Source organism: Staurois parvus, unplaced genomic scaffold (assembly GCF_062004578.1).
Source record: "Staurois parvus isolate SC_StPar_1 unplaced genomic scaffold, SC_StPar_1.0 ptg000264l, whole genome shotgun sequence".
Classification (NCBI taxonomy): Eukaryota; Metazoa; Chordata; class Amphibia; order Anura; family Ranidae; genus Staurois; species Staurois parvus.
In genome coordinates this window covers 6,181,326-6,198,125 of record NW_028318060.1, presented here as the reverse complement: position 1 = coordinate 6,198,125, position 16,800 = coordinate 6,181,326, and the positions used below count along the sequence as shown (strand labels likewise).

General features: G+C 40.0%; 1 protein-coding gene across 2 annotated transcripts in view; it reads right to left on the bottom strand.

Annotated features, from left to right (window-relative positions):
• The window catches only part of SMAP1 (small ArfGAP 1), a 369,562-nt gene that overhangs the window by 251,910 nt on the left and 100,852 nt on the right, over window positions 1-16,800 (bottom strand). The window lies entirely within an intron of this gene.

Below are 16,800 nucleotides of genomic sequence, written 5' to 3'. Positions count from 1 at the left end.
TATAACCCCTCCTCCCCCCCACTACTAACTAGCCTCAGTTTTATAGCAAGCGATAGGAAGTTCAAAAGAACAGGAGAGAAGAACATGTGTACAATACTGTACTCTAAGAAACAGATTTGACTGGCAACCAGATTTTACTGACATATGATAGTAAGTCATTACCATAGGAGTGTTCAAAAGCAGTATAACTGAGGGTTGGGCCCCATTGCAGCTAAAGCAAACATTGACAAATGGTCCAGAAAACAATGCGTGTTGGGCTCTAGTGCCCAACCTACAGCCTGAGGGCCGCTTCCTTCCCTTTGGTGTATGATGTGCAGTGCTCAGACCTCAGCAGTCTGCAGTGGGAACACTGACAGCATTGAACTCTACTAAGCTTATGTTACATGTTCACAGTTTTAGTCTTCTGCAACTTATTCCCAGCCAAAAATGTAGCATATCCACACTCACTAAACATACATAGTGTTGCACTAACTCATATAGGCATAATAGTCCATAAACAGATTCAAAACGTGATAGTTCAATCAAAATATGAAATATAAATATACATATAAAGTACTTGAATGGTGAAAATCAAATAAGGTGCATGAATGGTGAAGAATTACTACGATGTGCTCCGGATAAAGTCTATTTGAAAAACACAGTGCTCCACCTTAACTCAATGTTCCTCCACCTAAAAATATACATGGATGGCCGCTCACCTCCTACCGTGGACCTGTAAATTAATACAGGTCAATCAAGCATGGTAATTCCAAAACTATGTTCTAGATGGCAGCAGAGAGCTGATGACAGGCACCCCTTCAATGACAATATAAACAGGACTCTTCTCAGCTTAACTCCACATAAAGAACAGAGGACATCTCCCATAGTGTAATACTGTTTTAATTCCACGTAAAATAATTCCAAAGCTTTTCCCTGACGAAGGCACATGGTGGTGGCGCACCGCGTGGGGGCGGAGCCTAGTGATGTCACTGCCGGCATTTTATGGAGCCGGAGTTTTGAATTGCAAATGTTATTGCTTCTATCATGGGAGTGACACTCAAATTATTTCTGCCTAGGTGGCATATGCCATATTCAACTAATCTCACAGGGTCACCAAGGAGAGCACTGCAAAGGTACTGGATCTGGTGACAAACAGTGTCCAGGTAGTTCTGGAATCTGGAAACCAGATGATCAAAGTCTGGTGTCTCCCACCTGTCGCACCTTGATGACTGATGGAAACATGGTTGTAGCACTGTGACTGGATTCTCATTGGGTGTCCTCACTTACCAAGTATACAGCTTCTTTAACTTTTAATCCTTGCCCATGTTCCAATTTAAGCTGGAGTCGGCAGCAATGTCTCTGCCACAAATTTACAGACCTTTTCTTCTATATTCTTTAGCAATCAAGCTCAACAGAGTGAAAAGTTCAAATACAGATTTATGATGGAGGATAAGAGATATTTCCACTCTAAATAGATGTATAATTAAGAAGTGACCAGGGTCAGGTTTCATTCAATCAAGTGCAGCCGAGGGAGGATTTTATGACTCAAGGCTATAACCTTGTAATAAAATTGGCTGACAATTCATGTCACTGTTCTTATTTAACAATTCTTTGCCTTGTGAAAGGGTTGATAAACATTGCTCATGTTTTCAACAATGTATTGCAATTAGTATATTTAATTTAAAAAAAAAAAAAAAAAGTCTTTCATGCTACATGGATACATGGACCTGTCACTCAAGTCACTTCGCTAGATTATGTTTAGATGTTTAAAATTTTTCTAATGGCATAACTGTTCTAGAAAAAAATTCTATATAGGTAGAATTTCAGAAATAAACATATGTATAAGATATCTACAACTTACTATACATGCTACTGGTAACACATAGCAAAGCTAAATGCCATTTTCTTCTTTGGATCATAAATGACATCTCCACTTCACTTTCCACGATAAGGAGATTTCAAATTCGGTGCAAAAAAGGGTGCCATGGTCTAAAGAGTCTGTTAATTATGATTCAATGACTCCCACTTGCATGTCATTTTGATTCTCAGAATGCTTATTTTATATTATTTACAATTTAACAGCATCTGGTTAACAGGTTAACTGTTTAGCTCTCAACAAAAAAAAACATCTACCAAAAATCTAAAGGTGTGAGGGTATATAGAAGTAAAAGAAAATTAGGAAACAATGAAAGTAAACTGGACATTGTTTCACTAGATTCAAACACATAGTTCATCTGGCCACACAATTTGCAGTCTTATTTCAATAATTTTTGCTGGCACTTTGGATAGTTCTATCATATAAAAGAGCATCCCATTAGGTAGGATCCTAGTGTTCTTCATTGCCGGAAAAAAGGCTTATACGCTTGCCTATCAAGTCCCCACTGCTTGAAAAATATTCTGAAGATGGCAACATGGTACAATAAAATATAGCACGTTTACAGGGCATAAACTCCAAAAACTAATCTGATTTCTGGTGCTCATAAGATTATGGGAAGTCAATGTATAGACATATTTCAGGCAGATATATTAGGAATACATTTAAAAGCTCAATTTTAGCATTAACATCAGTCTTGCACAGTCTACTCTCTAGTACTGCAAAACAGAATTTTTTTTTTCTGCTACTCACCATAAAATACCTTTCTCTGAATTGGCAGACACAGCATCTTCAATTCTAAACCATAGGGTTATATCTCCACCTACAGGAGTAGTACACTAGGCAGAAAAAAAAAAACACCTATGGGTAACCCTGGCTGATATAAATCCCCTCTCTGCATAGGCAATCCAGTTAGTCACAAGCAGTGCAAAGGAAAAACCAAAAGGAGAGGTGGGTGTTGTCTTCGTCAAACTCAGAGAAAGGGATTTTACAGTGAGTAACAAAAAAAAAAAAAAAATCTTGTTTTCACTTATGTTCATTGACGGATACAGCGTCTTCTATTCTCGACCATAGAGATATCCCAAAGCAGTGCCCAGCAAGAGAGGGTGGGTAAAAAAAAAACAAAATCAAACATAAAAAGAAGTATGGAATTTCTCTCTCCATGCTTCAGAACTCATTGGACGCCACTTCACAGTGCAGATGGACAATGACCCAAAGCATACTGCAAAAGCAACCAAAGAGTTTAAGGGAAAGAAGTGGAATGTTATGCAATGGCCAAGTCAATCACCTGACCTGAATCCGATTGAGCATGCATTTCACTTGCTGAAGACAAAACTGAAGGGAAAATGCCCCAAGAACAAGCAAGAACTGAAGACAGTTGCAGTAGAGGCCTAGCAGAGCATCACCACAGATGAAACCCAGCGTCTGGTGATGTCTATGCGTTTCAGACTTCAGGCTGTAATTGACTGCAAAGGACTTGCAACCAAGTATTAAAAAGTGAAAGTTTGATTTATGATTATTATTCTGTCCCATTACTTTTGGTCCCTTAACAAGTGGGAGGCACATATGCAAACTGTTGTAATTCCTACACCGTTCACCTGATTTGGATGTAAATACCCTCAAATTAAAGCTGACAGTCTACAGTTAAAGCACATCTTGTTTGTTTCATTTCAAATCCATTGTGGTGGTGTATAGAGCCAGAAATGTTAGAATTGTGTCAAAGTCCCAATATTTATGGACCTGACTGTATATCAATCTCTGTCCCTTGCCAGTTTTAAGTGTGAGAACTCATTGTCCACATGACCGCTGAAGTCTCACAGCTGCTTTGAGCAAAGTGGTGACCGTCAGTCATGACTGTCTGCTCTGCCCTCCCATCCTTGCACTCACTGGAACGCTGGGCTGTGGAGGGAGAGAAAGCAGGTGGCTCAGGCTCTCAGGGGCTCACTGACAGGCTGAGCCAAGTGCAGCTCCATACTCTGGGGTGGATCCCGACTTTAAAGTCAGGATCTTTCCCCAGCCTGGGCTGAGAGTCAGAACGAACTGCGCTTCTGTGATCCACAGGAGAACTACATCCAAAAGAGCACTGTCTGTACTTCTCCTATAAAGACAAAACCATGCCGACAAGAGCTCAGCAGAAACACAGGAGTCCAACCAGAATATTAACCCCTTAGGTTCCACAGTGAGTATAACAAGCATGCTTTACTACATATACAAACTGATTTTACTGTTGTGGGGTTAGTAACACTTTAAATTTAGTAAAAGTGTACACAGACAATCAGGTAGCTGCCTTGCAGATTTGAGACACAGATGCCTGATGATGGAAGGCCCAAGAAGCATTAAGCGTCTGAGCAGACTGCACCGTTACAGGAAAGGGAGGAACCTGACCCTCATTGGCATAGGCTTGAACCACCGTCTGTCTAATCCATCTAGAAATGGTGGCAGAGAGGTTTATATCAGCCAGGAATATCCATAGGCAGTGTCAAGCTTTTTAATGCCTACTGCCCTACTCCTGTAGGTGACAATATAACCCCATGGGCAAAAATAGAAGATTCTGTGTCCATCAATGAACGTAAGAGAAATACTTACACTATATTGCCAAAAGTATTGGGAAGCCTGCCTTTACATGCACTTTAATGGCATCCCATTCTTAGTCCACAGAGTTCAATATTGAGTTGGCCCACCCTTTGCTGCTATAATGGTTTCAACTCTTCTGGGAAGGCTGTCCACAAGAACAGTACTTGCCTGACTGCATTATCCCAAGTGTAAAGTTTGGTGGAGGGGGGATTATGGTGTGGGGTTGTTTTTCATGAGTTGGGCTGGACCACTTAGTTCCAGTGAAGGGAACTCTTAAGGCATCAGCATACCAAGACATTTTGGATAATTTCATGCTCCCAACTTTGTGGGAACAGTTTGAGGATGACCCCTTCCTGTTCCAACATGACTGTTTACCCGAGCACAAAGCGAGGTCCATAAAGATATGGATGAGCGATTTTGGGGTGGTGGAACTTGACTGGCCTGCACAGAGTCCTGACCTCAACCCAATAGAACACCTTTGGGATGAATTAGAGCAGAGACTGCGAGCCAGGCCTTCTCATCTGACATCTGTGCCTGACCTCACAAATGTGCTTCTGGAAGAATGGTCAAACATTCCCATAGACACACTCCTAAAGCTGTGACAGCACCCTAATCGTGGCTTCCCTGCTTTTTCACAGCTTCTTCAACTTTCACAGCCCTGAATGATTCCTGTGTCAGCTCCTGAGAGGGGGAATTTTATCTTGGTTGATTCTTCTTTGACCCGCTGGACCACTCCTTCACCACACGAGGGCGCTTGATCTCCATTCTTTCCAGCTATTCCCATGACCAGACCAGAAAGGCGAGGGGAATCTTCAGGATATTTATTCACATGCGTATTACCTATACGCTTTCTGGTTAGTGCGCATTCCTATCATTTGCACTGGGAATCAAGGAGCACCTTGTATTTTGGACTGTATTTCATTGTTACTATCTATGATTTATTAATAGCGCTGCATTTTGTATATATATCTATTCTGACTAACCTGTGTAAGAAAGATTTGTATCCTTGCCTATTACCAGGTCACTCTGGTCCAGTCACATGATCCTGTGTCAGGCAGCACCAATAGAGGGAAGAGGAGGGAGCAGGGACAATGGATGGGCCAAAAAAGCCTATGAGTGGCATCACCAGTCTAGGCTTTACTAGTCCTTGTCTGAGCACACAGGGGAGATCACGTGACCGAACCAGAGAGCCTGAAAATAGGCTAGGATACAGATTTCTTACACAGGTTAGTCAGAATAGGTGTTGGGAGGGGGGAGGGAGCATTTTTAAGATTTGTTAGCTTGTTCCTGGAATTCCATTTTAACCCTTTGTTCACACATTTGCAGTACAGGAAACGCCACAATCGCTGCGTGTTTTCGGCACTGCATTTGCTGTAGGTGTTGATATGATGTTAACGACACCCTAAATGGATATCAAGTGCAGTGTGGTTTGCCTGCACCTGATCGCATGATACAAAACGACTATGCGATCTGGTTGCAGTGCAGCAAAAAAAGAAAAAAAAAAAAAAAAAGGGCCTGCGTGTTAATAGTTTTTGAAATAATATTTAAGTATAGTATACCGTATGTATAATATAAAACAACCATGGCCATTACAAAGTTAAATGAGAAAGTCTGATGGATCCCTTACTATAAAATAGCTGGTCCAGTTGCAAGAGACATCTTTACTGGACTAACCTTCAAGGGTTTATCCTAACTCTGCCAACCCAAAACAGAAGTATCTATTGGCTTTCTTAGTCTACTAGTAACACTGAAAGGGAAGATTTAAATTAACACTCTGGAATTCTACAACTTAGCCATTTGAACTTGGGAAAGTGCCTTTAGTGTTTAGATGTGTATCTAGTATATGAAATGTTATAAGCACTCTTCAATTTGCCAAAATAGCAGCTTGAATAGTGCCGTCCTCATTGGTTGTTCTTCTGGACACATTTCATCCTGAGTAAATCAGACAGCCATAAGGATTTATCCAATGACTGTTATTATAACCCCACCACCATTTAGATACAGGTTAGTGCCCACGTAGGCTAAAGCTGGCAGGAAAGGGATTTAGTATTTGGGCACTTTTCCAAGATAGAACATGTGTGACAGGTGGTTGCCTGACTGCAAACAATAGTAATAAGCTTGCAGTCAGAAATTAACCCTTTTATGTTTGTTCTGAGGAAGTCAATTCCAAAAGGTGTGAGCAATAACTGAAAGGTGAAAAGCTAGGCATTAGAAAAATTGTATTTGGTGAATGTATTGCGGAACTTACAATTTGATGTCCTTGATTCCAAAATGTGGATGCTCAGAAAAACTATGCTCCCAGATGATTGACAGTCACAGTTGTTGGACGATTGTAACTTGAGGGTACAGATTTGAGCAATACCCTAATATTCTTTGTCCGTTTTATTTTATTAAAGTGTTAGTAAACCCAGGAGCCTGCATCCACTATATCTGGTCTCCCACAGTACACAGAACATGTAAGAGCAATTATTTTAGTAAATATAAACTGCTAAACACCTTTTCTCATCAGCAGTTAGAGCAGTCTTGTGAATTAGATAAGTGTCCAGCAGAGGACTGGTTAAAGCTTGCAGGAGGAGTTTTCTTTCTGCTCTAGGATGCAAAACCTCTGACCAGTGCTGATTGGCCCTGTGCTGATCACATGCACTCTCCCAAGAAAAAAAAAAAAAAAAACCTCTCTAGTAGTCCACACTAAACTCAGCATGCTCAGAATGGCTATGGTTCAGTCTGTCTGATCAGGACATAAGACGTGGACCTTTGAACAAAAGGAGACGAGAAGACAGGATCAAATGGCCTTTTTTACACAATGCAGATGATTAACCCCTTAGGTTCCACAATGAGTATACCAAGCATGCTTTACTGCATATACAGACTGATTTTACTGTTGTGGGTTTTAATAACACTTTTAGTAATAATAATAATACACGCAACTCAGGCAACAGACAAAACTATGACAGTTCAGTGCTTTTCAATTGTAGAAGAAAGGCTGCTTAGCATACAAAACAGTGCAGTTATTTTTCTGTAGTAATAAGGAGAATGAAGGAATTTGTTAAAGTAACCATTCTGTTAAATAAAGAATCCATTAAAGTAACCAACAAGAAGTCTGGCTGTAATTGACATGACTGAAGCAGCAACATATAGATATTTTCTATGGTGATATGGGGGGACCACTGCCTTCCTAATGGACCCTGCATTCAAAATATCAGGTCTCCTACAGTACATAGATTAGTAACACTACACAACAAATATCATTACCAATATTACAGTAGACAGGTGCTGACATCCAGTCTATGGAAGTATACATCTAAAATATTTAGTAAAGTGATATAAAGTGTTAGATTTAAAGTGTTACTAAACCCACAACAGTAAAATCAGTCTGTATATGCAGTAAAGCATGCCTGTTTTACTCACTGTGGGACCTAATGGGTTAATCCTCCGCATTGTGTAAAAAGGCCATTTGATCCTGTCTTCTCTGATCCTCCCCCTGCCATAGTACAGAGCATCAGTGCCAAGTCTACACATGTTCTGTTTAGTGTGTATTGCTAGAGGTTTTTTTGTTTTCTTTTTGGGAGGCTGCATGTGATTGGCACAGGGCCAATTAATGCTGTCCACAGAGGGTCAGAGGTCATGCAGCCTCATAGGACAATCAGAGGAGGCTAAAAACTCTTCCAACAAGATTAACCAGTGCACAGCCAGACCCTGCTAGAAGTCACAAGACTGCTTTCCACTGCTGATGAGAAAAGGTATTTAGCAGTTTATATTTACTAAAGTAATTGCATTTCCATGTTATATGTACTGTGGGAGAGCAAATATAGTGAATGAAGGGTCATGGGTTTAGTAACTCTTTAATTACCAAGATTACTAGGAATATCTAGAAATGTATTATAAAGGGCAATGTGAAATGTTACATCTGTGTTTTTCAGTGAATCACAACTCATGGAATGTGCTATTTGGTACACTGATGTGTATCGTGCATAAACTAAAAAGCCTAACATGTGAAAAGATATCACCCTTTACTGTGGTAGCCCAACATTCAAAAAAAAAAACAAACAAGGGTGCGCATACCCAAGTACTGGAACATATGAACCATAGTCAGAGTCTATCTAAAGAGTGTGGTAGTGTCAGAATGGAGAATGGCAGGAGAGGAGCAGTGTACATAGTGAGATACTGCTAAATGTCACTGCCGGTTTTTAAATGCAATTACCTGCTTTCTTTTTCCCCCTTCACTATAGCTCCAAGAATGAGCGGTCATCCTCTCCTCTGCTAAGGGAAACTAAAGGGTGGGATCACTTGATAATGTCAGTGGGTGACCCCACCCCTTAGTGGAGGAGAGGATGACAGCCCCCACCCCCTACAAAGAGGACCTGTCACTCCTATGCTATCACATAGGGCAGGGGTGGGCAACTGTGGCCCTCCAGCTGTTCTAGAACTACAAGTCCCATGAGGCAATGCAAAAAATTGACAGTTACAAGCATGACTCCCAAAGGCAGAGGCATGATGAGACTTTTAGTTCACCAACAGCTGGAGGACCACAGTTGCCCACCCCTGACAGAGGACTGTTGGTCCCCTATGTGATATAAAAATCATATGTAAAAAAAAAAAAAAAAAAAAATCGAGCCTCCTCGCCCCCACATATGCAGACATTTTGGTTTTCCACCACATGCATTCTGAATTTTCAGTATCGGTTTTGGGATTAGAATTTTCATTTCAGTGCTCCACTAGTGAGTGCAGAGTAATGACAGGAGCTATAAGGGAATCCAAAAAACAAGCCGAGGTCAGGGCAGGAAGCAAAACACAGATGATAGACAAAGCTGGGGTCGGTACACTGGAAGTCAGGCAGAGAATACACATAATAGTAAGGGCACAGGAGCTCATAGAACTGTGAAGTAGTTTAGGCATCGCACAGTGCATGGATAGATAGATAGATAGATAGATAGATAGATAGATAGATAGATAGATAGATAGATAGGTAGATAGATAGGTAGATAGATAGGTAGATAGATAGGTAGATAGATATGGAAGCAGACTGGGAGGTGACCCAGGAAGTGATAGAAGAGAAAAGGATATAAATCCATAGTAGAGCATGGCCATAAATGAGCACAGAAACCAGCTGCACATGTGAATGGAATCACAAATCTAGCAGAGCCATTACAGGAAGGCGGTAAGAATACCCAAAAATAAATATGCAGGATAGACCATAAACATTTAGAGCCTCAGCCCCTTGTGTTTATGCCTCTGCAACACTGATGTACAGCTTTGCGAGTTAATCTGCAGAAACATAAATAAACTGACCAGAATAATGAGCCGGAGTCCGTGATAAAAGGATTACTTTTAAGAGTGTGTTAGAGCCCCAGCCTCAACTTATAAGTATTAAACACACAGTTTGTTGAATAATGCCTTTAAGTAACTATTAATGTTCTGTTTTAACCCTGTGTCTTATTCAGTGTGTGGGTATGTGCACCATCATTTGTTTTTGGAATGATGTGCATCATGTGTTGCACTCTACTGTACAGAAAACGTTGAGATGCCATTCACAATGAATAGTACCACAACCCACAAAGAGCAGATGAGTTAATGTTGTGGCAACATGCGCTAACACATGCATGCTGCCACAGTGCACAAGTGTGAATGGGCCCTAAATAAACCTACGGTTTCCAAAGTTTTCATTGACCCAGTAGTTCAAGAACCACACACAAAGCCCTATTTTTTTTTTTTTTTTTTCTTAAATAGGTACAGGTGCAGCTCTTGTAACCATGTTCTGTCAGTTTGTTGCACATGCCTTGTTCCTAACTGGCTTTATTTGTGTATGTCTAAGTTCACACCTAAGCGTTTTCCGCAGTGTTTTGCAGAAACGCATTACAGTCCTTTTAACAAGATTTCCTATGGGACACGTTCACATCTCTGCATTTTCACCTGGTGCATTTTTTGGAAAGGGTCAGAGACTTTTTCAATTGCAAAAATTAGCATTTTTGGTTCTGCAGACTTCAATGGAGACACTGCAGAAAAGCATTTAGTGCATTTTTGCTGTGTTTTGATCTGCCTAGCAACAAAAAAAAAAAAAAGCATCAAAAATGCAGCAAAATTGCAAAATGCACCGCAAAAAGCACTGCGGAAACGGATCGAACGCAAACTGCAAAGGGTGCGAACCTAGCCGTAAGTGGATCCATCAGCGAATCCAAACTGGCGGCCTAGTGATGCTTTCATTTTGATACCATGAATTTAGTTTCCAGTTTTTAGACTAACAAATGTCAACAATATGGATATATCTCCAAAGTCAGGCCAGCGCACCATGGCAGAACTCCACACTAGCGCAAGAATGCTCATGGAGAACATGGAAAGTATAGGGAAAGAATACATCTGACCTGGGGCTAAGTTTCAATTCACAAAGAGATCTCAAAACATGTTTTCTTTCAGAGATGCCGCATGTTGCATTGGTACCTTTGCTGTGCTTGTTAGTCTGTATATCACAGAAAAGGACGGGTGACCATTCCAAATGGCAACACATACCACATGGAATAATACATTAACTGAATTTTTGAAGACACTGTTGGCAGTCTGCACATAACCCAAGTCTGTAAAACAATCGTCCTAATTATTTATACAAAGGCCACGCCACAGAAAGCATCAGCTGCAGTATCCGAATGGGAAATTGTAAGCATTTGCTTAGAAGTTTATAAATTAGGAAGCCTTTCAATAATGGAGTCATAATTATACTTGTAATTGAGTTGCTAAAAAGCATAGCAGTTCTGCATTTTGTTTTCGGGTTCATAAAAAGTTATGCATTTATCTCAACTTAAACCTGAACCTTTGGGGGTTAAATTGAATACATTCATATGACAAGTCTTCATACAGGCAAAAACAAGAAAAAAAAATCTACATAATTATTTAGATACAAAGAGATAATTATTAGTGTTGTACATTGAGAAGCATGTTGATGGATGGATCCGTCAAGTGTGCCAAGAGTTATCAGCTGGATAATCTATCTTTGCCGAGAAGAGAGACTCAAGAGAAAAGTCTATTCAGCTTAATTAGCAGGCAATGGATAGAAAACACAACACAAATTGTTAAACATGCATGAAAATATAATTCAGACTCCAGTACTATATTAACCCAATTATATAACTGCAGTTGGCTGTAAACATAGGAGATATGGGATTTTTGTACTTGACATCTCTTTTCCCCTTACTTCAATTTGCTCAGTGCTGCAGATTGCCATACATCTTTGCGAAATTTCATCCTCTAGACAAATAATGTTGACACCTGCATGTCAAAATGGAGTTAGGGAAAAAAAAACTTCAAATTAATTCTAGCACAGTTAAGGGATACAATGTGCATATGGATTGTATTTGTATAAAGAATTAGAAATCACTAAAAAAAAAAAAACCCTTTCATAAAAGTAACATTTTAAAGCCAAGCTGCAGCAACACAATCAAATGGATTGGAAACAGATACAATCGTGATAATGCAGATTATAGGCTTACCATTTGAAAAAACAAAATGCTTAAATTTTTTCCTTTGTGAATCATCTACTTTTAAAAAATGTCCGCTATGGAGGACTGCACAGACTGCAATTAAAAATGTTAAAGATTTGATAAAATCGTTCTTGTTTTATGTGAATAAAATGTTTGAAATAATGTAATTTTTGTAAATTATAGTTTAGTAAAAACCTACTTGGTTAAAAAAAAAAAAACAAAAGGTATCAAACAAAGTAGGGAATATTAAGGGTCATTACAGGGTCAGCCCATGTTTTAAATTGATTGGTAAAACCACTGTTTACTAGCCCCTTCTCCAAAAGCATTTGAAAGGTCTACAGAATACTACTGCTACCTAAAGGGAATGGATTTTTCTACCCTTCATGAAAATTTAGTGGAGAAACTTCTCTAAACCATGCTAAATTTAACAATTATTTAATGCATTTACCATTTATCTTAATACCTCAAACTTGTACAGTATGTAAATCTTACATCCAGGGGCTGTAAAAAGAAAGGGGGTACAAAGACTTAACAGGAGTCACAAGTCTTGCTGTATCTCACACAATATGAAATCATCTCCGTTTCCGTTTGTTGGGTCGCCTTTACAATTTTATAGTAGTTCTGCAAAAAAGGTCTCATCATCCTTGTGCCCCTAAAGTAAACACAGTGCCTACATATATAACCACACTAGGTCTTTATTTTGAGCGTTTTTGATGTGTTGGTTATTTTGCTATAATTCAATATGTCCTGAACCACATGATATAGTTTGATTTTAAGGTATAGTTTGTACATATCTGCAATATGAAATGTCCCTATAATCAAATACTAATACATGGGCACCAAACAAGCCGTTATAGCCAGTTACCAAGGGAAGTAAACTGACCACAAGGGTCCTACACATTTTCATATTTTAGCTGCTTGATTATTGCGTACTAAAAGAAATAGGTCACCACTGACTGACTGACTGCTGGAGAACAGACCAGACAACATGGAATATGCATCAATGAAAGTTATTACACTCGAGAATTTAGCTCATGGATTCACTCTACTGCTTCAAAGCAATGGCACAGTATTAGGTCTGGTTCTCCGGAGACGAGTGACAATATCATATACCATGGTAATGACTGCAACATAGATCTTTGTACCCTAATGGATTTTGAAGGCATGGAGAGAGGCAACCCCAAGAGGGACAGGCAAAATATGACATTTGGCATGCAAACACTACTATCTTCAGGTCAATTAAAGTATAACATGAATACATGAAACTGGAGCACAGATAAATGGAAAAAAATAACAAAAACTAGGATATTCTGGTATGCAACCCAAAAGGTAAATATTACTGACATCTTTGTGGATGTACACCCAAATAGTCTGTACTTTTCTCTTTCAACATTTTCTTCTTATTTTTATGAAAAATGTAAATTTGTACACAAGAGTTAATTGATACCAGACCAATATCAGGAGACTCTTGGGAAAGTGTGGTTAGCCCAGAGATGTAAAATTTCCAGAAATTTGAAGCCATGAGACAAAAAAAATGTTTTCCCGTTTTTTTTCTTGGAAAAAACCTGAAAATTCAGTGTGGAGTAGTTTGTACAAATTCAGTTTTTTTTTTTTTACACTGGGAACGTGAAACACAGTGATATAAAAGTACAGCTTATTCAGTAAAAAAAAAAACTAAAACTTGCTTTTTAAAATTTGTGATGATCCAGAAGCAGCAGAAATCATGTTTCTGGAATGAAAGTGAGGGAAAGGCTACCCTCTCTTTCATGATGGTCCCCATCATTTAATTCCATAAAGTATTTGTTAAGGTCTTTAGGGCCCCTCTGGCATGCAAGGATGTCTTTTGTCATACTTGTAGCATTTTTTTAAAGAATATTTCTTCTACAATATTTGCAAATTGCACTGTGGAAATCTTTTCAAACTCTAGATGTTGGTCTCGCCATTGTACTGAGAGGAGGAAAAATAAGAAAAAAAAAGAAAAAAAAAACCACCGTATCCCATATGCCCCCCCCCCCAGTTATCCCAAATGTCCCCCACTTCCCCTCCCATCCCAAATGTCCTCCCCCCACCCCTCCACATATCCTGAATGTCCTCCTCTCCCCCTCACTTATCCCCAATGTTCCTCCTCTCCCTCCACTAATCCCCAGTGCCCCCCCCCCATCCTCTCTCATCCCCAATGTCATCCCTCCTCTCCCACTTATCCCCAATGTCCTCCTCTAATTCATAATGTTCCTTCTCTCCCCCCACTTATCCCTAATGCCCTCCCTCTTCCCCACTTATCCCCAATGTCCCCCTCTTCTCCCACTTATCTCAAATGTCCCCCTCATCCCAAATGTCCCCTCTTCTCCCACTTATCCCAAATGTCCCCCTCTTCTCCCACTTATCCCTGATGTTCCTCCTCTTCCTCCCCTAATCCTCAATGTCCCCCCTCTCCCCCACATCAGAAGTTAGCACATTGTCCCCTCCCCCCATTTAGCACCAATGCCTCATTAACTTGGCACCAATGTCATCCCCAATCACCTCTTAGCCCTAATGCTCCCTCTCCCCACTTAACATTGCACTCCTACTGCAAGTTGCAGCTGCTATTCTGCAGCAGCCCCTCTCTTGGATACACTGTAGGTGGGGGAGAGAGGAGGGCTCTGTACTAGAAGGGTGGGTTGTAAACTGTCCTGTGAGATGTGCATTCCTGAGCCCTGCACTCTGTATGCAACTCACCCATGAACTTTGCACTCTGTACGTAGCACACTCATGAACTTTACACTCTGCATGCAGTGCACTCCTGAACCCTGCACGCAGTGCACTCCTGAACCCTGCCCTGTGCAGTACGCACTACTGGTATTTAGCAATGCTCCATTAGGACCCTCCCACTGTTAGGTAGTGGTGTGTTGATGGCGTGGTTCAGTTCCTGCACCTATTCTCTAAGAGAAAAAAAAAAAAAAAGCCCTGGCGAGCAGTCCCGTCCCATCCCATGGGACACCTGATCAACCAACTGGCTCACAACCAGAACCACTCTGTCCACCTCTATGATATAGGAAAAAAAATGACCATACATCACCACTGATTTCCCCGGCACCATTTTTAAAAATGGAAAGCATTTGATCACCCGATTTTGATGTGATCAAATGCTTTTAAAGGGCAGAGGAGGGATCTGGGGTCTTATTGACCCCAGATCTCTCCAAAAGGAGTACCTGTCATTGCTTATTGCTGTCAAAAGGGATTGGAACCCCGATTTAGTCCCTTGGACAAGTAGTTTTTTTTTTTTTCATTTCCACACCCGTTTGAGATCCTGTTTGAATCACCTGAAAGGTTTGCAACACTATGCTCAATTCATAAAGCTTAAAAACACAAAAGTAAAGAGCTTTACTTCAGACATGTGAATGTCATTTTCTGATGACATTGGGCTGAAAAAAGGTACCTTATCCTGGTTAGTTAGCCTTGTACATTCAGCCTCATGCCACTTTGAGATGCATTAACATGTGTTAAGACAAGAATTAGTTTTGACCTGGAAGGAAGAATTCCATCAAAATACAAATTCATTATAAAAGCCCGAGTGCGTTACTCTAAATGTTGTGAGTGCTGTGAATTCAACTTGTATTAGCTTTTATGGCATCTCTTAATAATCTTTTCTAGTTCAAAAGTAAAATCAAACATCACTTTCAGTTTTCAACTTAAATTAAATGTACCATAATTCATTATAAATTATGCTTCAGCAATATTTATTTTCAACTACACAGTGAGACAAAAAGCACATGTTCTGAATAGAGAAAAAGGGTGTTCATAACTAGTTAAATGCTTGAAGAGATTTCAGACGCTTTCCTCTAGGGTGAGTAAAGGACCCACTCATGGGGCCTCTAGTGTGCACTGATGCTATACTCTCCTCCCAGGCATTGCCATTTCATTTCACAGCTGCTGTGTCGGGAGATTAGACTTATTCCGCTAATGGCACCTAGCGCATAAATATGCGGCTCACGTCTGACAAGAGCGAAGCACAAAAAGGCACAAACATAAAACTTTTGGGAAATAGATGGTTGAGATTAAGATAAGCTACAGGCAACGCACTTAGGATTTATGGCATTATAAAGGGCCTCAATCCAAGCAGAGTAATGGAGAAGCTTGGACCTCTGGCATCATAGGAACAATGAAAAGTGCTAGGAAATTAAAGGTAAAGGGCAGAGAACCAATATACCACTTTGTTCAACCTCTAGATCCACCATTTTCCTGAAAATGAAAGACTTCTGTGCTTAAAGTGGACCTTTCCCCCCTTCACTAAAAATCACATCAGCATATGGCTCTGCATACTGATATGAAATAATTTCCATTCATTAGTTAAAAAATTGTTTTTCTTTTACTTAGAATTACTCTTTTTTTTCAATTCCTAGTTTCTGGATGCAGTGGTGATGTAACTAGGGACACAAAGCTGCATTCTGGGAAGTTCCTGTCACATGTACAAGGAGACAGACCCAGAGTTTTAGGCAGAGCTCCAGGAAGTGAAAGAATAAAGGGATATGGATTCATCTGCCCTTAGTAAAAATGACCAAAAAGGAGGAAACAAAAATAGGAATGGAAACGATAGAAAGCCTGCAAATATCTATAATAACCTGTTTTTAATTTCTAAACGTGCCTTTGCTGTAATCTTTATCATAAGGGTAAAGTTTCCCTTTAAGGGGAATACGTCTGTATTTAAAGTGTTTGCAAAGACAATTTTTTTTTTACACTATAAAATAAAAGATGTTATACTTACCTTCTCTGTGCAACATATTGCACAGTACTCTCCATTAACTCTTGTTTGGTGGTCCCCCGTCGGTGCTGTCTGCTCCTCTCTTCTGAGTGCCCCCATAGCAAGCCATGTGGTTGTGCAGGCACACTCCTGAGCCAGGCTGTATGCGTCTCTATAGACACACACCA